We start from the raw sequence: 24,861 nt of genomic DNA, 5'->3' as shown, positions 1-24,861 counted from the left end.
TTAATATTAGTATGGATATATTTGTAGTTTTCAAAGCCCTTAGTTTTTTTTATCAGGCGTCTTAGCGTTAAAGTGATGAACTTGAGTTTATTCTAGGTGCTACTAGAGACTGCCATTTTGCTCATAGGAATTGAAACATTAAAGGTAGCGTGTTAAGGTCGATTTTACAATTTATTTAACTTAAAGTTACTTAAAAGGTTCTAACTAACAAACATTATTAGTAGAATTAGTGGAACTCACTTTCTAACAGTAAATAATGATTTGATAAGGTTGAGTATGGCTACCTCTCTTGACAGACATTACTGCAGACAGTGTAATTACGGCGACTCGTGCGCAGATTCAGCCGCAGACGCTGTTTGTTGGCGTGCCCTTATATGGGTTAACGTTAGCGGCCTTGGACACGAGCAGGCTAGCATGATATTGCACAGGTAAAACAGGGGCCCAGGATAGATGTAGGATACGTATAAAAATACATAGAGTTTAAAACAAATAATGGAGGAAATACAAAATGATAAATTGACACAATGCATTCTTTAAAGAAATTGACATATTTATAGGTTTGTTATAAAATAAACCTAACCTAACCCAAATCAATCTGTACTTTTACCAAAATTTTGTACCAAAATTATGTTATATCAAATGACCATTATGAATTTCATCCATTATTCTTTTTTAACTTTATTTATTTACACATGCTCCCAGATCTGTATAATTTTAACGTTTTATATCACTGTCGCGTACCTTATAATGATCGTTATACAATATAAAGAATTTAGACGACCAGATGGCCTAGTGGTTAGAGACCCTGACTACAAAGCTTGAGGTCCCGGGTTCGATTCCCGTGTCGGGGCAGATATTTGTATGAAAAATACGAATGTTTGTTCTCGGGTCTTGGGTGTTTAATATGTATTTAAGTATGTATCTATATCTATATAATTATATTTATCCGTTGCTTAGTACCCATAACACAAGCTTTGCTAAGCTTACTTTGGGACTAGGTCAATTGGTGTGAATTGTCCCGTGATATTTATTTATAAATTATAAATGGGTAAGTATGTGAATGTGTGTATATTTGTTAATGTTCATATTATTAAAACGGTTCAGTATGGCAATTTAAATCAAATCATTTATTTTAGACAGCGTTACTTCATATACATTATACTACAGAAAGCAATTAAGGCGACTCGTGCGCAGATTCAGCGCAGACGCTGTTTGTCGGCGTGCCTCTATATGGGTTAAAGTTAGCGGCCTTGGACACGAGCAGGCTAGCATGATATTGCACAGGTAACATGGGCTCATGCCCTATACTACGAATTGCAAAATTCAAACTTCGTACCTTGCCGCCTGACGCTAACATTATTTAAAACGAGAGTGAGAGGGATGGTACGATACGAACTTCGATTTTCGAATTTCGTAGTAGTCCCCCAGGATGGATCCGGATTTGTATCATTTTAGCGTATCATATCTCTGTCGCGTACCTATAAAGATCGATAGATAATTCTAAATGTTCTAAATGCGAAAGTTTGTGAGCATGCGTGTGTGGCGCATGTGTTTATATACATCATTAATGTAATGCAAGTGCCGGAATTTCAGTTCGATGGATTTTTTTAAAACAAAAATGCCGGTCGGTGCCGGTCCGGATCTGAACCGCATATCTTGGACGTACGCACCGAGTATGCTACCAACAGCTCCACATCACCCCCAACCCATCTAAAAACATAAATTACTGGTATTTTTTTTTCTTACACTTTATTATAACAAAGTGGCACCTGAGTTTATGCTATTCCTTCTTTGATCACAAAAATACTGAGCATGCTAGAGACGCACCACTTAAACATAATAAAGTTTCCACCACTCCACCTGTCATGTTCAATAGGCTCTTACTTTTACATTTTACCGTATGTTAAACAGCTTTATTGACAAAATTAAATGTTAATTCCTTTGCATTGGTTCTGACATTTCGGAACGATCAAACATATTTTTAATGTGTTTTACCTATTTTTATTTTGTTACTAAACTTGATTTCTGAATTCAATTTTACTGCCACGGGCAAAAGCTATTTAAATATAGAAACCAGTCATAGACAAATGACAATGTGTAAAAATAACTTTCAACCTTATTACTAGGTAGCAAAGTTTCTTCCACAGTATATAGATGCCACGCGAGCTTGCTAAAGTTATCGCTAGATTTATTTTTAAATTCGAATCTGCCGCGGCATCTTTTAACCGGCCAGCTACAACGCGTCTCACATTGTCTAGGTCATATCTAGAACATGCGTCTATTTGTCATCGCATCACTAGTTTAAAAACAAAGTCGAATTCATTTTCGGGTATTGTATATCAAAGGATGACAATGTTATAGTTTCGTGATCTCTGTCATAAGAATTACGTATTTTTGAAACCCTAATAAGTAGACGGGTAGATAGTAGAGAATATCCATGGTCGCCAAAACAATAAGCCGAAAAGTCTTATCTGTACTAAAATAATAGATGTGAAAGTACTCTGTCTATCTTTCTTTCTGTCTGTTATGTGTTCGTGGTTAAACCGTTAAACCGATTACGATGAAGTTCGGCATAGAGGTAATTTAAGACCCTTGTAAAGACATAGGATATTTTTTATTTCGGAAAATTGCATAGTTGCAGCGGGATTGCGATCGACAAATTCTTTGCACATGAAGTCGCAGCTAAGAAAAAAAAAACGGAATTCACATACATGAAGGTATGGTTTAGTCCTAAATTTTCTTACTGACTCTTTAACTTTATTATTGTTCACTTCGTCCTGTATCTAGGAAAAATAGGTAACGTATGAGTCAGTTGAATACGATTTTCCTCAACTTAAGTTGGGGTTCTATTTTTATCTGCCAATACGTTTTTCCCATGACGCCATTTAAAAATGACATAGGCTAGGATTCCTAGAAACACAATGACTAGTCAGAATTTTCCTCCTCTTTATTGATTCAATTTTAAATTTATAATACTGTATATTATTAACATAAGTCACTTTCCGATAGTTAAAATTATTCACTGCATTAACACTAATGAGGTAGGTATTAAAGAATGACGTTAATCTTTGTGAAGCACTAAAACAAAACAAAGCTGTATGAACAAAATACTAATGCACTCCTGTCTAGCTCAAATTAAAAAAAAAACATTTTGAGCTGTATTCACAAAACATACAGGTTAGATTTCCTTGATAGCGTCTGTAAAGCAGATACCAAAAACTTTTTAAATGGAGTCTTAACTTATTGAGCGTAAGCTCAATATCGTTTGGCCAAAAACATTGTATCGCAGTCTCGAATGAACAAATTCAACCTAACATGAAACCTACTTTATTTCCAAAGCTTTAAATCTAAAATTCGCATTTCGAACGCGTTACTAACGCCTATTCAGTTCTAGTGGGAACCGCCAAAATGCATCGGAGGGTCAACGAACTCTGCGCGCCAAGGACAGTGCATTCCATTTTTAAAAACTCTAGCGCCAATAGAAGGATTCTAAATAGGTCCGCCATCTTGACGGTTTTCGCGGGAACGTTGCGCCGTTCGAGGCTGTCCGAGGTACTTTTTTAAACGTTGGTTTTTTTTTAACAATGGCTGCGTTTCGTGTATTATTTCGGCATAATTAGAGAGCGGTAACGAGATCGCAATTATGTCTGGTTGTTTATTAAATAAAGTTTTTGGTTCGACAGTGGAGGTTTTATTCGTTAGTTCTTTGTCTATTATAATGAGAACTCTGCTGTGCAATATGATGGATGAAATGAAATATTTTTGAGTTTTTTTTTTTTTTGGTTGAGTGATAGACACCTACGGGATGTTGCTAAACTCAATCAATCATTTGTCGACCAAATTCGTCAACATATCTAATACTCGTAGATAGATTATTAAGATTTTCACTCTTTTCATACCTATTGGTTTTGTATAAGATTGAGCTATCTTCAAAATCACATTTCATGTTGTCTTAAAGAGACAACCGGAAAAACCCTGACGCCCTGACGGACAGACAGATATTAAATAGGCAGACGAAAAGACAGACAGACGGACATAAAATGATTTTAGAAGTGTATCGTTTTTTCCTATTGCGGCACGGAACCCTAAAATTGGTCAACTTTGGACGCAAACAAACTTACATTGTAGTTTAGCATATAGTTAGGCACAGACAGACGGACACGGTTGGCAGGTTATCACCATTCGGCTTCCACGAACCGATTACCATTTTAATGCGTTTGCGATTGTTTAGTTGATTGTGCCCTTGCTTTGTGTGAAATTGAAAAAAAAATATTGGGTCGAAAATACAAACTGAAACATAGATGCACATAAAAACCAGACAAAGAGACCAGCGCTGGGAATCGAACCCAGGTCCTCAGCATTCCGAGCTGCGTGTTATACCGCTACACCACCCCTGGACAAGAGTACAGACACGAATTAGCCCTCATCGAGAAACTTTCACCACCCCATCGGAACTAACCGCTCACCCAGACAAGAGTGTGCAATCAAATTAAGATTGGGTTTTGGAGTCTTTTTGTATTTTTTACTTCAACTCCAAACTTTGTTACGTTAAGCAAAAGTAACAAAAACAACAAAAAAGTAAAAGTAACAAAATTTGGAGTTGAAATAAAAAATACAAAAAGACCAATCTTAAAATTTTTTGGTTCAGTAATCGATTTTGAAAATACCTATACTTTCTACTGACTGCCTACACGATGTTTTTAAATTGGTTTGTAATCGTAGTGCTGCCCTACATGATGTTTATATTTCATATTTTGATGTTAAACCAAAATGATATTATAAAATGTTTGTGTGTAGGTTTGGTTATTATGAGGGAACGATGTGCGTCTCTCCTCTACCGTAGTCTGGGCAGCTCGAATAGCATCCTGAGTATGTTAGCCCACCGCTGGGACTCACCGCTGCTGCAACGATACGTGCAGCTACACGCGCCTGTACTGCCGATGTCCAGGCGTCTTTAGTCTTTAGTTTTATACATTTGTAATTAATTATAAATACTAACCATAGCGATAAGATTATAATTGTAATTACTAACACTATGGATAAGTCCGCAATAAATGATTTGTATTGTATTGTATTACTCATTCACACTAAAATAGCTGTACGGATTTAGATGAAACTTGATATAAAAATAGCTGGATCTTTTAATAGCTTGCAACCTATTTAAAATCCCAATATTGGTACGGAATCGTGACTTAGGTACTCATAATTATATCCCAACAAGAAAAACTTAACTACTATGATAACATCATTAAATTTGACTCTGGCGTTCTTCATACAGTTAAATAAAATACTATAACGTAATATTTGTTAAATCCCGAATTTTTAGGCGAAACCTAATGACTAACGCAAACAAAACAGTGTGTCGAAGCTTATAGTAGCAAAGTATAAAACATTAAATACGGAAGTTATACTTAAACCAATAAAACCAAACTTAGTTGACCAGTTAAAGTTAAAGAACGGAGCGTGCGCCCGCGCAGCTGTCAGTGAAACGCAGTAATTGGGCAAAGTAAATAATCATTTTATACAACTTTATTGGTAGTTTTGAAATAACTGTGCATAACCATCGGTTCTAACCTAGCGTATGTGGCCGACTTTACTAATCCTACTAGTTTTATGAACAAACATTTGTTCCCGTGTTTGTTTGTCTTTCACGCTGAAACGGCTGAACAATTATGAATGATATTTCCATATCTCCGACTTGAAATAACGCACAGGTTACTTTTTTTCGAATTTTGAAACTGTAGTTACCTAAAGGGTATACTCTGCCTGCGCAAGCAAAATTTGAAATATTCAAATTGATATTCTTTGGTTATGCCTGCACAAATTTTAATGAACTATGCAGGCGTAGCTGGGCCAATTTTTATTTTCTTGTCAATATGTTTCTTTTCTCAGATTTCAATGCAATTTGGTGAATTGGTAAAGTTGCTTATTCTGACTATGGTACACCCAATTTCACATTACGTCCCACGAATTTTTCCATTGAGTTACATAAAATATATGGAAATTTCGTAACTAAAAACTAAGTGTAAAATGAGGAACTCAAAATGAAAAAAAAAAACGACAACAAAATTAAAATTGACCCAACTATCGGTTATAACCTTGTGTGTGGCTTAATTTTTTGAAAACAATAACGGGCAAGACTGGATCTAGCTTTCGTATAAAAATTGATATTATGCGATGGAAGATGAGGGCTTCTTGACAGGCGAAATATCGCTAGATGGCGTTAGTATCGTAAGATCCATTTGACGTTATAGTGTTGCTTGCGATTGGATCATTTAGTTATTTTAGTTATTGAACCAATCACAAAAGTGATCCGCGATAAGTAGCGCCACCTAGCCTATCACAGAAGAACTCATTGTCCGGTTAGTATACTTTTAAACGCTGACGCGAGGGCAGCACTTCTACGTTTTATATTGCAACATTCTTTACACTTACTATACGGCACCTTTCAGTCATATTAACAACGGTGTCGTTGATGTTATTTAAATAGTAATATTTTCTAATCCTTCAGACTTTTTCTATGACAAATACTTTTATACGTTGTGAATTATTTTCCTTACAAGGCTATGGATAATCTTTGGCATTTTAACGCACAATAAAACAAAATAACACTTTAAAATACGACTCGCAAACAACGTTAAACTTTGACAGCAATAGACAGATGACATTTGAATTTATTGTTACCAGTGCAAGAAATTAGTTCTATTGGTTTTCCGCAATATGGCGAGGTTTTTTATAATTCTGGTCCGCCTTTATTAAAAATGTTACATTTATTTCTACTTAAAATACCTGTTTGGTGCCGGGTTAGAATTACATCTCTCCATTTCTTCCGTGGATGTCGTAAGAGGCAACTGAGGATATAGGTTAAGGTATACCGTAGGCGACAGGCTAGCAACCTGTCACTATTGTACCGTTTTTGTCAAACTAAAATCTAAAATTGCTAAAAGTGGCTCCGAGCGGTAACGTTTCGTGTGCTCTGCCTACCCCATTTGGGAATACAGGCGTGATGTTTGTGTCTGTGTGTAAAATTTTTATTCTTCATTAGTGGTGTTTTTTTTTAATTCACATCTCACCCCGTTTCCTTTGTAATGTAGCAATTTGACATAGATTTGAACTAATGCGACTGGTTGATTTTGCTCGTCCTCGCTCTGTGTCTGTAGAAACGTGGTAGAAACCTACCCTAAATCACCAATGCAAGTGTAATGGTGTAAATTACTGTAGTAAAATGGTATTTATAAGTTTTTTTTTATAAACTGCTGCTTCTAACCTATATTAAAGTAATGTCTCCCAAAGTCTATGTCAAATTTGACTACTTAAAATAGATCAACTTTAACTTGCAAGATTTGATTGCGATACAACAAAGTAAAAGCTTGTAAATACAATAAATAACTTATTTATAATTAACGATAAAAGAGGCTACTTGTAACAGTGGAAGAAAAATGAAATTTCTCTTTTAAATAATCAAAACACTTCGCGGTAACAGGCTTTACCTAAAAATAAATTGTGAAAGAACAAAAAACAAGTACTTAAAAAAAGTCCAAACGTGCGTAAATGCCGATCCATTCGTGCCTAATTAAACTTGTGCAGGAAAAATTTCATTGAAAAAAGTAAAAATAAAGTTATTTACGCAAGCGATCGCAACCGATTTTAGAAATAGAAATCAGCCTGTAGAGTGTGTTTTGTGTAAAAACATGTAACGCTACGGGGCTACGGTCGTAGCATAGACCTAGATAGCTACGAGAGCGTAGCGTAGGCCTAATGCTACGCCGTAGGCATAGAGAAGGCGTAGATTCATTGATGTATTACTAGTCAAAATAAATTAAGAATCTTTGAGTTTCATCGGTAAAATCAAATCAAAAATATTTTAATTGAATGAAAAGTTTTTGTATTGTGTTATGATTACTAGCTTTTGCCCGTGACTTCGTCCGCGTGGAGTATAACTAAGTAACCTTTGGGAAGATTTTTTTACACTATATTTTCTAATGTAAGTAACTTAGGGCAAACCTTCTTTTTATCAACTGTTTTGTGTGCATGCGGTGTCCTTCTGTAACTGATGAGGCACTTAGTGTAAGATTGGACATGACAATGTATCTTGTAAAGAACAGGCATAATACATATGAACAAGTATACTTGTCGTTGAAGGTAATAAATAAATTAAATTAAATTGTAACGAATTGTATTTATTGGCTTTGTTTTAGCAATAAAACCGACGTACAGTCAGCATCAAAAGTAGCTGGTTACTTTTGTACTTTGACGTTTTACAGCCACGTACTTTTAGCACCATACAAGATGTGTTGTGATAGAGTAAAAAAGTAACCAGCTACTTTTGATGCTGACCGTACTTCTTATTTTCCTTTGGGTTGTATGTAATTGAGAGTCTCGTTCCTATTAATGCTTCGAAGAAGATGGATTAAAGTAACCGTCTGGTCAATAATGCTTAGCTGTCTTCTACTAGTAGGGCAACCGAGACACCCTATTGTCTCGGGATAGTGTCAAACTCTCGTCAGTGGCGTTGCTTGGTGGACAAGGGCCCCTGCATAGAGAAATAATTGGGCCAACACCCTTCTTTCCACGCAGCTTGAACTTTTATTGGCCTTCAAAATCATAAAAAACCGGCCAAGAGCGTGTCGTACACGTCCAAAATTGGGTTCCGTAGCCATTACGAAAAAATTGAGTAATATTTTTCTAAGGATTTCGTATTTTATACGGAATCTTCCAAGTTTAGGTATATTTTATACCTAAGGCTGCTATTTACTCTTAAACTACCGATAATTCTCAAGCAAACTTAGCCGTTATAGTTTTCCTTGAAAGTTTGATATACTTACTACCATCCTGATTTTTTCGCAAACAAATCACTAAATCGAAAAATCGTCTTAGCAAACCCCTAATGGTTTTAAAATACCTATCCATAATCCAACCAATATCCTACCCTAAACATATTTTTTTCAGAATTTTTTAATTACCATTTTGTCGGCATAGTTTACTTATATATCCGTGCAAAATTACAGCTTTCTAGCATTGAGAGTCCCTGAGCAAAGCTGCGAACGGACGGACAAACAGACAAACAGACAGACAGACAGACATGGTGAAACTATAAGGGTTCCGTTTTTGCCATTTTAGCTCCGGAACCCTAAAAATGGCTAGAGCCTGCTCACAACATTTTTTGTCTCTTTTCTTTTATGCTCCTCTCTTTTCAAAGCTTAGGTTAGAGGGCCCCCTGGGGTCCGGGGCTCTGGTGCACTGCACCACCTGGCCATACGTAAGCTACGCCACTGACACTCGTACGTTTACATTAATAACTTCAAATTAAAAAGGTGCATTTATCAAATATCTAATACAATCTCACACTAACCATTCTGAAAGTATGCCTGTGTCCTATTAGACGTGTACAGGCTGGAATGATCACCTGTCAAAATATAACCAAATTTCATGCATAATTTTTTAAATTAAATTTTCCTTTCGCACTCACAGCATTTTCCTTGTGAGTGAGAGGGACAGCATTTGACACAGCATCGAGAGAAGAAAGCATTTGCGCGGAAAACGAGCCACCTGCGTCTGCGCACATCGAGGCCAAGGCACACTTTCGAAACCAGCCTAAGATTACTTAGGGATGCCACTTACACTAATAATAAAAACGCTGCATGGATTATAAATGTATATAATCACTCAAGTATGAGTGAAACTCTAAAAAAATGGGCGAATGTTCAAGCGATTTGTACGCTCGGAACAAAAGTCATTATCTAACGGTATTTATTACTACACTTGAAGGACAAACTAGGAAAGGAAATTTGGATGTATATTATATAGTAGAATGTAGATATATTTCTTCTTCTCTTTTAAAATATGGCTTTTCTGTCCTAATTAATAGGACAATTTCGCCAGTGTCAAGGTAAACTCTCTTTGAGAGGGACGTTGTACGGTGATTGTAGTTTTTGCAACTTGATAGTAAAATTCCAGAAACCACGCGAAGACCACTTGCGCATTAAAAAATGTCAGACACGAGAGCAATATAAAATTTTGGGATCACTGTTCACTGTTAAGGTTAATCGCCGCATAAAACACTATCAAAATTATATATTGTCTACATCCGCCAGCTTCGAATGCTACAAATCGAATCCTAGATATTTTTATTTTAAAATCATGTGTGACATTACCAGAGCCCGGAATTTTCACCGCATTTTTGATCTGTCATAGTGACTTAAATTCTCACTTATCGACTTCCGATATTCAATATCGATATATCGATACGCAACATGTTAAAAAAAGATTTAAAGTAGAGGTCAAAAAAAGACGGTTTTATCGTTAAAGAGCGATCTCTTCCAATTAACTTTTGAGCAGTCGAAAATGTGAAATAGACATAAATATGCATTATGCAATGAAAACAATTGATAGTTAACAATTTCTAATTTAATAAATCAATTTCATATTCAATATCTATCGATAGTGCTAAAAAGTGTTCTATTTTACGATTATTATTTTACGATAATATCATTATTGATTGAAAATACAAACTGATATATAGATGCACAGAAAAACCAGAAAAATAAGACCAGCACTGGGAATCGAACCCAGGTCCTCCAATCTTAATTTGATTGCTTAGTAATTATGCTCTTGTTGTACAATCTACTATTTCATTTCTCATGCTCGTAAAGTTCATGTTTATATTTTATTACCATTCTGTGTGATTTTATATCCTCTAATAATATAAGTATAGTTCTAACCAACCACCAACCAACCAACATCAAGTTCTAACCAACATGTTTTGTCTTTGTCGTAAAAGTCTTTGGCTGAAAAGGATTTTTTTCTTTTTTTCTAAATTGTTTTCTTGCTCCTGTCGAACTGTTGGCGTTCCGCAGAATCAACCGCAACCCTGTCGTCGTAACTGACATTGGCTTAAGCCTTAAGGCCGCCATTAAGGGGAATAAAAATAATAATAAATAGGGCATAGATTAACTTTTTACTACTTTAGAGAGTTATGTGGTCAGTGTTTGTGAAGTCTTACTACATATAAGAGTCTGTAAATAAATGCTGACCACGAAGCCATGGTGGCCTAGTGTTGACCTATCGCCTCTCCAGCAGAGGGTCGTGGGTTCGAACCCCGGCTCGCACCTCTGAGTTTTCGAATTCATGTGCGGAATTACATTTGAAATTTACCACGACTTTGCGGTGAAGGAAAACATCTGAGGAAACCTGCTCAAACCTGCGACCGATTCAATGGTGCGTGAAGTTCCAATCCGCAGGGCGTTATGCCCAAGTGTTCTGAGAGGAGCCTGTGCCCAGCAGTTGGACGTGTATAGGCTGGGATGTAAATAAATGCTGACTACGACAGGGCTCTACCAAGTGTCATGCACAAACTTGTCAAGATATAGTTTACTTACAATTTACAATAAGCTTAACATTTTCTTGAATTCTTAAGTAAGTGACAACCCTAACGAAATGCCACGTTGATTTGACATTAAGATAATTAATTGAATTCTAGATATGGACGACAACCAGCTGCTTTAATTCTAATTAGAGTTCCTTTTTTTGGTCACGTGAAATTAGTCTTTTCATGATATAGTTAACACACTCACATATATTTCATAACTAGCAGTATTAGTAAAGTGAATGTATAAAATGTAAACGCCCCGAACAGAGATTTCAACAAATCTATACGGTATCTATCGGTATCGGTACCGTTGGGGAGAAAAGTCCTCGAGTGGCGACCACGAACCGGAAGACGAAGCGTTGCAGGCCTCCACCAGGTGGACTGACGACATCGTGAGAGTGGCGGGAAACCGTGGATGCAAGTGGCAAGTTGTCGTTCATTGTGGCGTTCTAAGGGGAGGCCTTTGTCCAGCAGTGGACGTCTTCGGGCTGATGATGATGATGATGATGATACGGTATCTAAAAAGCATTTATCTAAAAAAATCAGTCATTTGATCAAATTCCTGAAACTGTTTAGTGAAATGAAAAATCAGCCAAAAACGGAAATACTTAAAACACGTCAGTGAGTTGACTAAACTAAAATTTCACTAGACTAGACACGTTCAGTGATAATGATTGAGTTGAGATTTTTACCATATCACTGTGTTTAGTGGAATGATAAAACGAGATTATTGTATATATTATTTGTTTGATTATAAATAAATCTCCTCTCTTATTGTTATAAAACGAGTTGACTTTGCAAGTTCGTTTCTTTAACGTGTTGAAGTGTTTCAAGGACTTTTGATTTTGATCCTCATACGTTCATGAGATCGCTCTTAAGCATAAGGCCGCCTATTGCTTACTCTGTGTATTTTTTTTATTCGACTGAATGGCAAACGAGCCAGTGGGTCTCCTGATGGTAAGAGATCACCACCGCCCATAAAAATCTGCAACACCAGGGGTATTGCAGATGAGTTGCCAACCTAGAGGCCTAAGATTGGATACCTCAAGTGCCAGTAATTTCACCGGCTGTCTACTCTCCACGCCGAAACATAACAGTGCAAGCACTGCTGCTTCACGGCAGGATTAGCGAGCAAGATGGTGGTAGCAATTCGGGCTGTTTCGGTATCTCTTACTATTTTTAGTGTACAATATTTATTTTTTATTTTTATTATTTTTATTTGACTGGATGGAAAACGAGGAAGTGGGTCTCCTGACGAGTAAAGAGTCATTGGCTTGTATTGTATTGTTGTTCAAATTAAAAGCTTAACACCAAGCGTCTTTGCTCATTTATAGGGTTATATACCCAAACGGAACCCATAATGTCACTGCACTGTCCGTTGTCTCCGTCTTTCCGTCTGTCTGTTAGAAGGATTTTATCTCAAAAACTGTACAAGCACAACAACAAAGGCTCGCGCGTTACCGACCAAAGTTGATGGCAAGCAGTGGCAACCCTATTACCCTCCCCTCCTTCGTCCTTGCTTGTGTTTGTTATTTATAGTCCAATGCCATGCTTCAATGACTTACAACAAGCGAGACAAACTGTTCATATAGCGTTCCAATGCAGCAATTACTTGACAACTTATAACCCATTCGTTTCCTGGCCCAGCAATGTAACGCGCGCTATTCAGATTTTCCACATATGAGCCAACTATGTTTGTGTGGTAGAGTCATACGCAGAATTTTGTTTACGTCTTTCCTATACAGAATGATCCAGTAGATGTGAGCAGGGCCAACCTTATACCTTCAGTAATTGATATGAATGCATCGTTCACAATTATAATACAAAATACGGATACAAAATTCAGATCTATTGTCAAGAAGACATTAATATCAAAGGCGTATTATAAAGTTAATGATTATATCATGGACAGGCATATTTGGAAATAATTCCGATCCGCATTAGCGATCCCTTCAAATAGCGAACCTACTGTGTTAAAAATAAAGTTGTGTTAAATACTTGTGATGTATACATATCATTTAATAATATTGTAAATCTGTTTAAAAAATATATATACCTCGTTGAGTTTCTTGCCGGATTCTTCTCAGCAGAGGTTTTTCCGAACCGGCGGTAGATTTTTTTGACATTCATAAGTGCTTGTTATAGCCTAAATTGAATAAAGATATTTTGACTTTGACTTTGACTTTGAATATTAAAATAAGTCCACAACACTTTAATTTTTTTTTTGTTTATATACTAAATCTAACTAAGTCCGCACCTGGCAGTACTGTAGGAGTATACTGAGAGGGGTGTCTGAAAAACAGCGCTGTTTGGCGTCGCTCCTCGTGGCCGGCGCCAGCAGCATATGCTGACGCCGTCGCCTATTGTCACAATGAGGGCTATCGTTATTTGTCTCACTAGATGGCGCACTGTTGCGTGAGGTTTTTAAGTGTGGCTTTCAAAGTCTGTTTTACGGGCGTGAAAACAAAGTTTACATTGATACACCTTAAAACCGTACCATAAAAATATCGAGCGACCGCAGACCGCAGTGTTGCGTAGTCCCGTTTTGTTCGGAAAAAAATGGAGGACAAAAGTTTCCGAAAGACAAAACTGTCTCAAAACACAGACATTCATTGCCCCGTAACGCATAATTGCCATAATTATAATTTCAGGTAATGGAAAATATTCACAAAAATTATTCTAATTATAAATAACCCACGTAGCTCACCCTAAAACTATGAGATTGGGACTTTTCGGAGACCTCACGCTACACTAGCGCTCTAGCGGCAAATTCATACGCGATAGCCTCATTATAAACTTTAATTTTGTACGAAATCTTATTTAATGTGTTTTGTGAAAATAAATGTTTTTTCATTTTCTTTCTTTCAAATTGCAGAGTGACTGACGATGCACTTAGTGAATAATTTAATACTTTTGCTTGCCACATTTTAAAAAAATAACGTTAATCTCACTACTACTGGTACGACATTATAGTAGCCTTAACTAACTGAATCCGGTAGGGTTCGTCCTATTCTCGTCTCCCAAATCACCCTATAGATAACTCAGTCCAGTAATTTTCCTAACTTTTAAAATCTGCACAAAATACAGCATTATAAACACCTACAAAAAACCGCATAATTCATTCAAATAAACATAATAAAGTATTCTACAATATATCTTTATTGCAAGGGCGTATCTGTTTAGAAAAACCACTACAAAAAGGCACTTATCTTGCCCCGTAACACGTAGACATAGAGTTTAATTCCCCATGATGGACACTGAGGTAACTTTGCGCGGCGCACTGCAACTAAATGCACTCCTGCGCATAAGGAAAAGGCCCGAGACAGCCTTGAGCATGCTTTGCAAACGGCCTATACGCATCATTGTTTTGTTTTATGTTTTAAAAAGCTGTTACTGCGAGTTAGTCATTGGTGGCTTAAAGCTACATTTTTAATACTTCTTAGCTACTCGTACTAGGTACAGTTGAACAAACTGTTCATGTAACAGGGCGGAATCTTTTAATAATCAATTTCACTATGATATCCTTGACAAAAAGTATGGGATACACTAACAACTTAATATTTTTGTATTGTATTGTAAACTAACCTAACTCTTTATTGTACATAAAATATATGAAAATTACAATTAAAAAGAGAAAGAGATGTATAAAGGCGAACTTATCCCTTTAAGCGATCTCTTCCAATTCTATTATATGATAGCAATTAGCAAGCCATGAATTTGTGTACATTGTTGCTGTTTTATTTCCTCGCAACCGACGTGAATAAGCAGATTGTATAGCTTGTTCATAAAACTTATTTTGCCTGAGACGTTTATATTCACCCGAGTCGTAGGCGAGGGTAGATAGTTAAACGGAAACATAGGAATATGGATAGTTAGGAAACGACACATAAAGACGTCCTATTGCGACAAAGTTCTATAACAAGCAACATGTTTGAGCTTGTTTTCCTGAGGCTTAAGACACTATTTATCTTATAATGCATCTTTTTTGCACAAAATTATTGTTCAGAAAGGGATAAAAGCTTTTAACGACCCTAGCGCGCTAAGCCCGACCCCGCCATAGTACCTTCTCTCAATGAATGCTACAATAATATCCTTGGCAGATTTAAATAAGTATTAATGGGACACGGTTCTAAAGACCACTGTTCGTGTCTCCTGATCATGGACATTCAAATGGATTACATAAGTGCGGCTAAATGCGTTTCACCATGGACCGATCGTCGTCGTAAAGAATTCTAAGATATAATATTACTCTTCTTCTACTATGTATATGTTCTATCTACTATGTATACGCGTGCTTGTTACGCTTACACACCAAAACGGCTGATGTTCTTTTATGCAAACCCAAGTTAAGTCTTACGACTAGTTACGAATAGTTTCAATAAAGTCGTCCACGTAAACACAGATCCGCAGAGTCATAAAGCTACGAAGTGAGCTACAACAAGTGGAGTCGGTACCGGGTGGCCTTGGAGCAGCTATTTGATTACGGAAGCGCCTCCACGCCAGCCTTTTCTTAGATCCGAGGGCATTAAAGGCAATTTTAATAATAAACTTGGATAAATGACCGGGTAGAATGCTGTATGTGCATTTAGTTTGTTTCTGTGCATTGCTATGGGCAATAGAGCACAAATGCTCTCTTAAATAAGTTGATACGATACAAATCTTGAAAATAAAAGCAAAACGACGTGAACAAGGAAATTACGAGGGACTGATTTTTGAATTACATCACTTTGTAGAAAAATAAAATTTAGTTGAGACTTTTGCATCTCGAGACGGATTTCTCTGTCTGAGTTACAAGTTAAAACGTCCATTTAGGGGCTGTTTCACAACACATCGATTAATTTTATTTGATGGATAAATATAATGCCGTCTCCTCTATTCGAACAAAACAAACAGAGACGGCATCATATTTATCCGTCAGATAAATTTAATCAATGGATGGTGAAACAAGGGGTTAACCTCCTATTGTTTAAAATATTATTCTCTGCCGGAAGGCTTCCACAAGATCCTCCCCTTAGAATGTCACAATCAATGACAACACACTGATTTCCCGCGATTCTCGCGATGTCGTCGGTACAACTAGTAAGACACCTTATCTCAACAGTTCGTCTTCTGGTTAAGTGGTAGCCATTCAAGAACTTTCCCCCGTCGGTATTTTTTTGGATGCGGGACCCTAAAAATGGGATTATATTCATTCCCTCCCACAATTCTTGGTATCACATAGAACCCATAAACACCATCGCTTATATCTTCAGATTGTTCGAACGTCAATACCCAAAGGTTATCTGTTTGCGATCTTGCAAACACAAAACTTATTGTGTCAGTTTGTTCACCTAGACTTTGGATGTGTCTGATGTCTAGTCATTTCAGGGGTTAAGATACTACTTCAAGGTGTTCAATAACAAAGTGCTTATTGAAAACAAATGCATCTCCGATCACTACAATTTACAGGTACTAGGCAGCAGTATGGGTTGCGATGCGGCGAACTTTTTCCCTGTTCATTGCGTCTGCTACAAGGTGAACGCACTGAACGGCGAAAGTCTTGGCCGCGCAATGCACAGAGAACACGCGCACTACTCCATTCCTCGCCCCATTAGCTTCCGGTCTGTGGTGTTAGGCTACGTACGCACTACGCGACTAACCGCGCGGCTTTCTGAAGCGATACTTTGAAGAGGAACGGTGCACTAAATCCGCCTGGTTTACCGCGTGTGCGTACAAAGTGTAAGTGTCATAAGGGATTCCTTTGTCAAGCAATGCGACTTCACTGTGATTTTTTTAACCGACTTCATTAAAGGAGGTTTTTTTGTATGTTTGTTACGCGATAACTCCGCCAATTGTGGGCCGAATGTCAAAATTATTTTATAGTTCTAAAGGACATACTACCGAGGTGGTCCCATTGACACCAAGTCAGGATCTGATGATGAATCCTAGAGAAATCGAGGGCAACCTTCGAATTTTAAAAGCACACCTATAGCGAGTTTAGCATTTTTAACACTAAGTCAAGTGTTTACTTTCAGAAAGTATCATTTGGTGAACTGGACCTGATGAAGAAGACCGTTGGTACCGGTACTCTTATAAAATAATATAACTATGCCGTGTTTGAGCTTAATGGAATCGTTGTGAGATGCACTTTGCTACAAATCACTAAAACCTATATAAAAAAAATTAAACCGACTTCAAAAATCTTGAAAATAATTTTCTACTAGTTTGAAGTCGGTGCCTCAGCACGACCCATCAGGAGTGATTAAAGCCAAATACATATGCAGGTGAGGTAGACGACTACACATAGTTCCACTCCTGCTGGCTCGTGCTGAGGCACCGACTCAAACTAGTAGGAAATTATTTTCAAGGTTTTTGAAGTCGGTTTCAATTTTCTACGAAAAGGTTCCGATGTGGCATTACCATGCCAGAGATTAGATAATGGTTAAAATATCACAGAGTCGTTACTCGAGTTTAAGAGCCGCTATATTTACCTACCAGCTAGGTCTCTGCCAACGATGTAAAAAGCAGTCTAAGAGAGAACTGCTAAAGTGAATAGAATCACTACTTGAGTTTCTTGCCGGATTCTTCTCAGCAGGGGTTTTCCGAACCGGTGGTAGTTTTTTTTGACATTCATAAGTGCTTGTTGTAGCCTAAATTGAATAAAGATATTTTGACTTTGATTTGACTTTGACTACATGTCATACGGAGCTGGAAAGGGCAACTCCCTCTTTTTGTAACATATTAACTATTTAGGCATAAAGGTTCAATAGCATTCGGTACAGTGAATTAATTCTAATATATGCCGTGTATCAACTCCTGCGCACTTTGAAGGCCAGCGCTTGTGGAAAAGGTTATTTTCCATTATCACGGTGTTACGGTATTCTTGGATGGTCAATGAACTTGCACTGGTCAATCGACATCTACAGAGCATCAAAAGTTCATAATTCGTTTGTATTGAGCATTTCGAAAAGATGTTACTCATGTTGCTCATGTTACAAGGATGGCTCTTTGTAGAGAAGTCAGTTCTCTTTGCTTATTTTAAAGATCTATAATAATAATAATATTGGGACAATTAACAACAATGGGCCTAGTCCCAAACTAAGCAAAGTTTGTACTATGAGTACTAGGAAACGGATAAACAAACATACTTATATTGATAAATACCAAAATGTCCAAGACCCGAGAACAAACATTAGTAATTCACACAATACAGGATGAAATTTTATGGACCGTTCAAATTTTGTATACTTTCTCAGACCATCAACCTAAAAAACTTTCATTATGGAAGCAACTCTACGGTCCATAAAATTTCACCCTGTATATGCATACACCGACCGGGATCGAACCAGAACCTCAAACTTCCTAGTCAGGTTTCCTAACCACTTGGCTATGTCAATGGGGACTGTTTTTGTAGAACTCTTTAATCTTATCCCTGTTGTCAAGTTTATAACCTTATTACTTACTATTAGTTTCAATCAGCACCACCTTGATGGATGGTGTTCCTCCACTATGCTGTTTAAACGGTGTTTCTTACCGCGTACACTCGAGAAAACTGATTTACTGTCATTTGGTGCAAATAGAAAATGGTCTACTTGAATTGACCATTTTGAATTTGGACCAAAATTAATATCAACCAAAGCGAATAGTGTCAAAATGTGATCGTGTTGAAAAATACTTACAACCTAATTTATTTTGTTCCAAATGGAATATTGTCTATTATAAATTAGGAGCCAAACTATATAAACAATAAATAAATGTTGCCTAAATCAAGTCATAACTTAATCTGTAGGCCCCTAACATTTTTTTACAAATGGAACATATTTCTGAGTGTACCTACGTGAATACAAGTGGTCGTTTTTTCGGCATATACATCAAAGTTTGTCAATTTACCATGAGACAAGATTCCATTTCGATGATATTCAGGATGGTAAATTTTTCTTGTTGATGAATTTCAAATTGTCATTATTTTACTGTGACGTAAAATTTCGAGTTGTCCATTTTCCATTTGCACCAAATGACAGTAAGCGATCACGTGCCAGCGTGCAACCTTTTCGTAATCAATTTCGCTATGATTTCTTTGGCAGATGTATGGAATGTCAATATGACATTAGTAGCATAGATGTTCCAGGGGGTACGTGATTTAGTTTCCTTGACATTACGCCTATTTTGTAAGTACTAGGCACCAAATGGTCTTTTACATATCATTTTTACACTATAACCTAAGCGCTTCAGAAAGACCATCATTGCTAAGATTTTTTTTTTCAAAATAGAAATTTTTTCACAGCTTTTAATCCGAGTTGTAATCTGTGACAGGTTACAATGAGGGCTATCGCGAATGAATTCGCCGCTAGAGGCGCTAGTGTGGCGTGAGGTCTCCGAAATGTCATATCTCATAGCTTTTGGGTGAGCTACGCGGGTTAATTTATAATTAGAATAATTTGTGAATATTTTGCAATATCTGAAATTAATTATGGCAAATATGCGTTCCGGGGCAATGAATGTCTGTGTTTTGAGACAGTTTTGTCTTTCGAAACTTTGTCCTCCCTTTTTTTCGGAACAAAACGGGACTAAGCAACACTGTTGTTGCTGGATATTTTTATGGTACGGTTCTAAGGTGTATTAAATATGATTTTAATCTAAACTTCGTTTTAACGCCCGTAATAACAGACACTGAAAGCACACTTAAAACCTCACGCAACAGTGCGCCATCTAGTGAGACAAAAAACGATAGCCCTCATTGCAACTCGGTTTGGCGCTCTAGTATCGTGAAGTTCGTTTTGACAACTTTGACATTTGCGTCACGTTTGTCATTGGTTGATCAAATGAGCCAATCGCGATTAAGACAACGTCAAACAGACCTCGCGAGACTAACGCCATCTAGCGATATTTCCCTTTCAAGAAACCATCATTGGGTCAGAAGCTCAATATGCTTGATCGTATACTGTCGAACAAATGAGGGCTACCGTTTTCGCGCTCACCAGTTGGCGCCACTGCAGACAAAGGTCCTGCCTGAAGTATAGTCATAATTTGTTATTACGGGCGTGAAAATAAAATTTACATTTAAATCATATTTAACACTTACCTTAAAACCGTGTTGTGTAGTCCCGTTTTGTTCGGAAAAAAGGGAGGACAAAGGTTTCCGAAAAACAAAACTGTCTCAAAACACACATTCATTGCCCCTTCACGCATATTTGCCATAATTAGTTTCAGGTATTGCAAAATATTCACAAAATTATTCTAATTATAAATAAAACCACGTAGCTCACCCAAAAACAGTGACGTTTGACATTTCGGAGACCTCTCGCTACACTAGCGCCTCTAGCGGCAAATTCATACGCGATAGCCCTCATTGAAGCATGACCCAGGGTGGCACCTTTGTCTTGTCATGTTGACATCTCATACTTTTGATAGGAAATCATAGTCAATGATTCAATTTGTGTTCACGATTCATTTGCCTAGTACCCATAGCATGGTGCAAACTTGGCTTAGTTGTTTCCACTCTCTCTTCTCTCTCTTCTCTTTTTCAACCTTTCACCACCCAATGCTGAGTGTAGGTCTCTTCCAATGCACGCCATTCTTCCCGGTTTTGCGCCTTTCGCATCCAGTCCTTTCCGGCCACTCTAACAAGGTCGTCGGTCCAACGCATCGGTTGCCTGCCTACATTTCTATGCCCTACTCTAGGCCTCCACTCTGGTTGCACTCTTGTTTCCACTAGCTGTTTCCATTAGAGATGTGCTGTCCGAGGATAAGTAATTGAAACGTTTCTATTGTTTCATGAAAAACACATTCCTATCCGGTGGAAATGCAGCCTTAAGCTTGAAACACACAGAGCGGTGCGGGGCGGTGCGGCGCGGCGCGGAGTCGGTACCCGTTGTAATATTCGAGCTAACATGAAAGAGGGCACACGGAATACCGCGCGGGAAATAAGCGTGGCGCGGTATTATGTGTGCCCTCTTTCACGTTAACTCGAATATTAGAACCGGTACCGCCTCCGCGCCGCGCCGTACAGGTCCGCCTTCGGCGTCAGTGTTTCTAGCCTTAGGGACCTGTGACCGTATTGCCCAACTCCCGAGCGCTGCGACTGCATACACCATCTCTTTCTGTCATCGTCCTACACCGTGTGACAGAAAGAAATCGTGAAAATAATCGTGATTCCGTGTGAGTTAAGAAAAAGTGGCCAAGTGCGAGTCGGACTCGCGCACGAAGGTTTCCGTACCATTATCTATACAACATTAGACATCAAGTCCTTTGACATCCTCAAGTTCTTTGGACACATCACCCGTAATGAGGACTCCATGGAACGGCTTGTGGTGCAGGGGAAAGTCGAGGGCAAAAGATCTCGCGGACGCTCTCCGACACGGTGGACAGACCTCATCAAATCTGTGACGCACTCTAATATAAACGATTGCTCCCACTCTGCCAGACATCGGGCTACTTGGCGACGCGTCGCGACAGCAGCAGTGGCACAGGAATCGATCGACCAAAGCATGACCACGACCACTCTGTCAAGAGTGAACGACTAAGAAGAAGAAGAATTAGACATCAGCAAAAAAAACATGTTTTTTGTATGATTGTATGGGAGTGCCCCCTTAAATATTTATTTTATTTTAGTTTAATTATTTATTTTTAAAGTGATTATATAACTAACGATTCTGTGAATATTTCAAGCGTCTACCTGTTGCCGTTATTAATATCAAGCAAAAAACGCCAAACAATCACGTTTGTTGCATGGGAGCCCCCTTAAATATTTATTTTATTCTGTTTTTAGTATTTGTTGTTATAGCGGCCACAGTAATACAAAATCTGTGAAAATTTCAAGTCTAACTATTACGACTCAAAAGATAGAGCCATTCAGAGACGGAGGGACAGGCAGACAGACAGACAGCGGAGTGTCAGTAATAGGGTTCCGTTGGCACCCTTTGGGTACGTAACCTTAAAAATCTTCAAAATCTAAGTAAGTATTGATGCATCAACCCTAGGGTCAAAAGAAAGCTCAAAGTTTAGCTACATGACGGCTTCGTTTATGATGTAGTACCTGGGTGGCCGAGCTTCGCTCGAGCTAAAACTCGGTAGCAAGCATTTTCTCAGAGATAAGACCAAGCTTGGTCGATTTTCCATCCCCGAAAATCCCTATATGCCAAATTTTATCGAAATTGGAGCCGTTTTCGCGATCTCGAAATATATTTACAAGAGTTGCTCGTTTAATAATAATATTAAATAGACAAAGAATGAAGATTGATTTTACCAAATTCCCACGGGATAGGGAACCCTCCTTCGGTTAAGTCGTGGTTTAAAATAGAAAAATGAAACTGCATTTCTTCAAGTTTTTTTTTCTATAATTATTATAATTTATGATAAATTTAGTTTAGGTAGGTCTAATTCTTAAGAAGTTTTTTTTAAATTTAATTATAATGATAGTTAAAAAAGTTATTTGTTGACATGTTTTACAAGTTTTAATATAACTTACAACGTTCTTATGTTTGTTTGTATTTGAGATTGTGGTTTCAATTTTGGAAACCATTTTTTTTCCGCTTTCTGTTAACAGACTGAACTGAAAATTAGCATGCTAGGTAAGTTTGGTGACAGTGAAATTCTGATGGTTTGGCCAGGATCATCTCTGCAGGAGAGAACTCTTCAACGGTTAGCAGCGTCTTGAAACTTGATACGGATTATGTAGTTTGGATGTCAATGCAGCAAAGTATAGTCACCGAATGTAATGTCAGCGAGAAAAGCTTGCATTATTTTTTTCTCCCGGAAACCATTTTCAATTTCAATAAATTTCATTTTTATAACAAATATTGAATTGACAGAATCCCTTGACAGTTCTGTGAAACTACTTACCAATGCACATGCACGCAAATATCCTAAACTATTGATAAAAAGTAACTTATGATAACAAACTTCTCTAATTCTGTTCACAGTAGAAACTTCGAAAATACTTCATCTGCTCTCTCGCTCTGTTCACACACATTTTCAATTTTGCACTAAAAGAGTAAAAGAGATAATTCAAATTCCGGGATTATTAGTCAAATTTATAGAAGTGATGAATTTTCACATGATTTTATTTGGGAAATAAAAATGCTACATGATTAAATGCGACTAAAATTATTAAATATTATTAAATTGTACCTAAATTGGTTTTGTATGTTTTACAAAGCTAAAGTAACTCAAAAACTGCAATTTTTTTAAATTTATTTGTCAAGTTTAATGCGCTTTTTGTAATTATTTTTTGTCTAAACTTTCCTCTTTGCGATACAATATGGCGTCAGCGCGGGCGCAGTAAGTAGGCTTCAAAAAAGAACAAATCCAAGATGGCCGACTTTCTCGCCAGTGCCTAGCGATCCTGACGTCACAGGACGACGTGTCCTTGCGACTATTTCTAGCGCTGTCCCTATTCTTTTAAAGTTTTCATCGTTTTTTGTTAAGCGCTAAAGGGTGGAGTTGATAATAGCTCTGGTTTTATTTTGTTTTGTGCTTGTGTTAAATGTAAGCTGTTTTAATTTATATTTAGTTATAATTATAGAATGACTGTGAAGTAAAAATACGTGTTTTAATTTACGTTTAATAGTTTAAGTAAGTATAAAATAAAAAAAAAACTGTGAACAAATAAGAAACAAAGGAAGGTTAAAAAATATGAACTTAAAATAAAAATAAAAAGTACTCACCAAATAAAGTAGTCGGAAAAACAGTAAAAAGTCCAAATAAAGTTCAAAATAATCAAGAATTAAATAAGTAAATCACAACACGACACAAGGCACTAGAGTTTATATTTATAAAAATTAAATTGTGACAATGACTATGTCATCGTCTTTGATTTCTGTAATGATAAAATACACTATGTTAGATACTGGCCGCCGGCTAGCATTTTTTTAGTCAAAACGCCCGTTCAACAAAAGTCAAATAAAATTCGAAATCGATCCGAAAATCGAACGTACGATCTAAATTCAAATTAGAATCCTTTAGCGCGCGACGCTCCGAGTTCTTTATTCAAAAATTTGCAGCGAACTGACGCGCCAATGAACGTGAGGGAAGGAATGACTTCCTAGTGATGTAGACAAAATTATTTTTTAAAAGTCAGGAACGAACGTTTTGAGCCAAAAAATCTAACCTATCCTAACCCAGGCGGGCGGGCGACTGGCGGGCGCGTAGGGGCCGCATTGCCAAATATTTTTTTTGCATCTCGGCCGAATTATGCACTCGTATGCGGCTTACGTTCCCTTCATTGTAGTGGTGCGACATGTACCGATTGGGCATTTTTATGTCTTATGTGTGCGTCACCCACACATGTGCAACCGACGAAAATTTCGCGTGTGTGCGTGCCGTAGCCCTTTTGGTGCTGGGCTATTTAAAAATGTTTGTGTTATGTAAACATTATTTTTTTTGAGATGTGAAATATTTAGGTGTTGGGTGGAGGGGTCAATGGCCGTGTTTTTCGGGAAGTCTGACTAATTTAGCTAAAAGGATCTGTTTTGACGTCGCCGGTTTAGGAGCCGGCTGCGCGCGCGCAACGAGCA

The 24,861-nt window shown here is 37.4% G+C and overlaps 1 protein-coding gene across 3 annotated transcripts in view; it reads right to left on the bottom strand.

The window, feature by feature from the left end:
* The window catches only part of br (broad-complex core protein), a 173,544-nt gene extending 149,065 nt beyond the window's left edge, over positions 1-24,479 (bottom strand). The window contains exon 1 of one of the 3 annotated variants that reach the window (XM_074100291.1): positions 24,013-24,479. The gene's annotated coding sequence lies outside the window, so the exon portion shown is untranslated. The remainder of the gene's footprint in view (positions 1-24,012) is intronic. The other 2 variants (XM_074100292.1, XM_074100293.1) reach the window with 2 other exon arrangements.
* Between the last annotated feature and the right edge of the window lie 382 nt (positions 24,480-24,861).

This window comes from Choristoneura fumiferana, chromosome 17 (genome assembly GCF_025370935.1).
Source record: "Choristoneura fumiferana chromosome 17, NRCan_CFum_1, whole genome shotgun sequence".
In the NCBI taxonomy this organism is placed as follows: domain Eukaryota; kingdom Metazoa; phylum Arthropoda; class Insecta; order Lepidoptera; family Tortricidae; genus Choristoneura; species Choristoneura fumiferana.
Note: the sequence above shows the minus strand (reverse complement) of the source record. Positions and strands in the feature narration are given on the sequence as shown.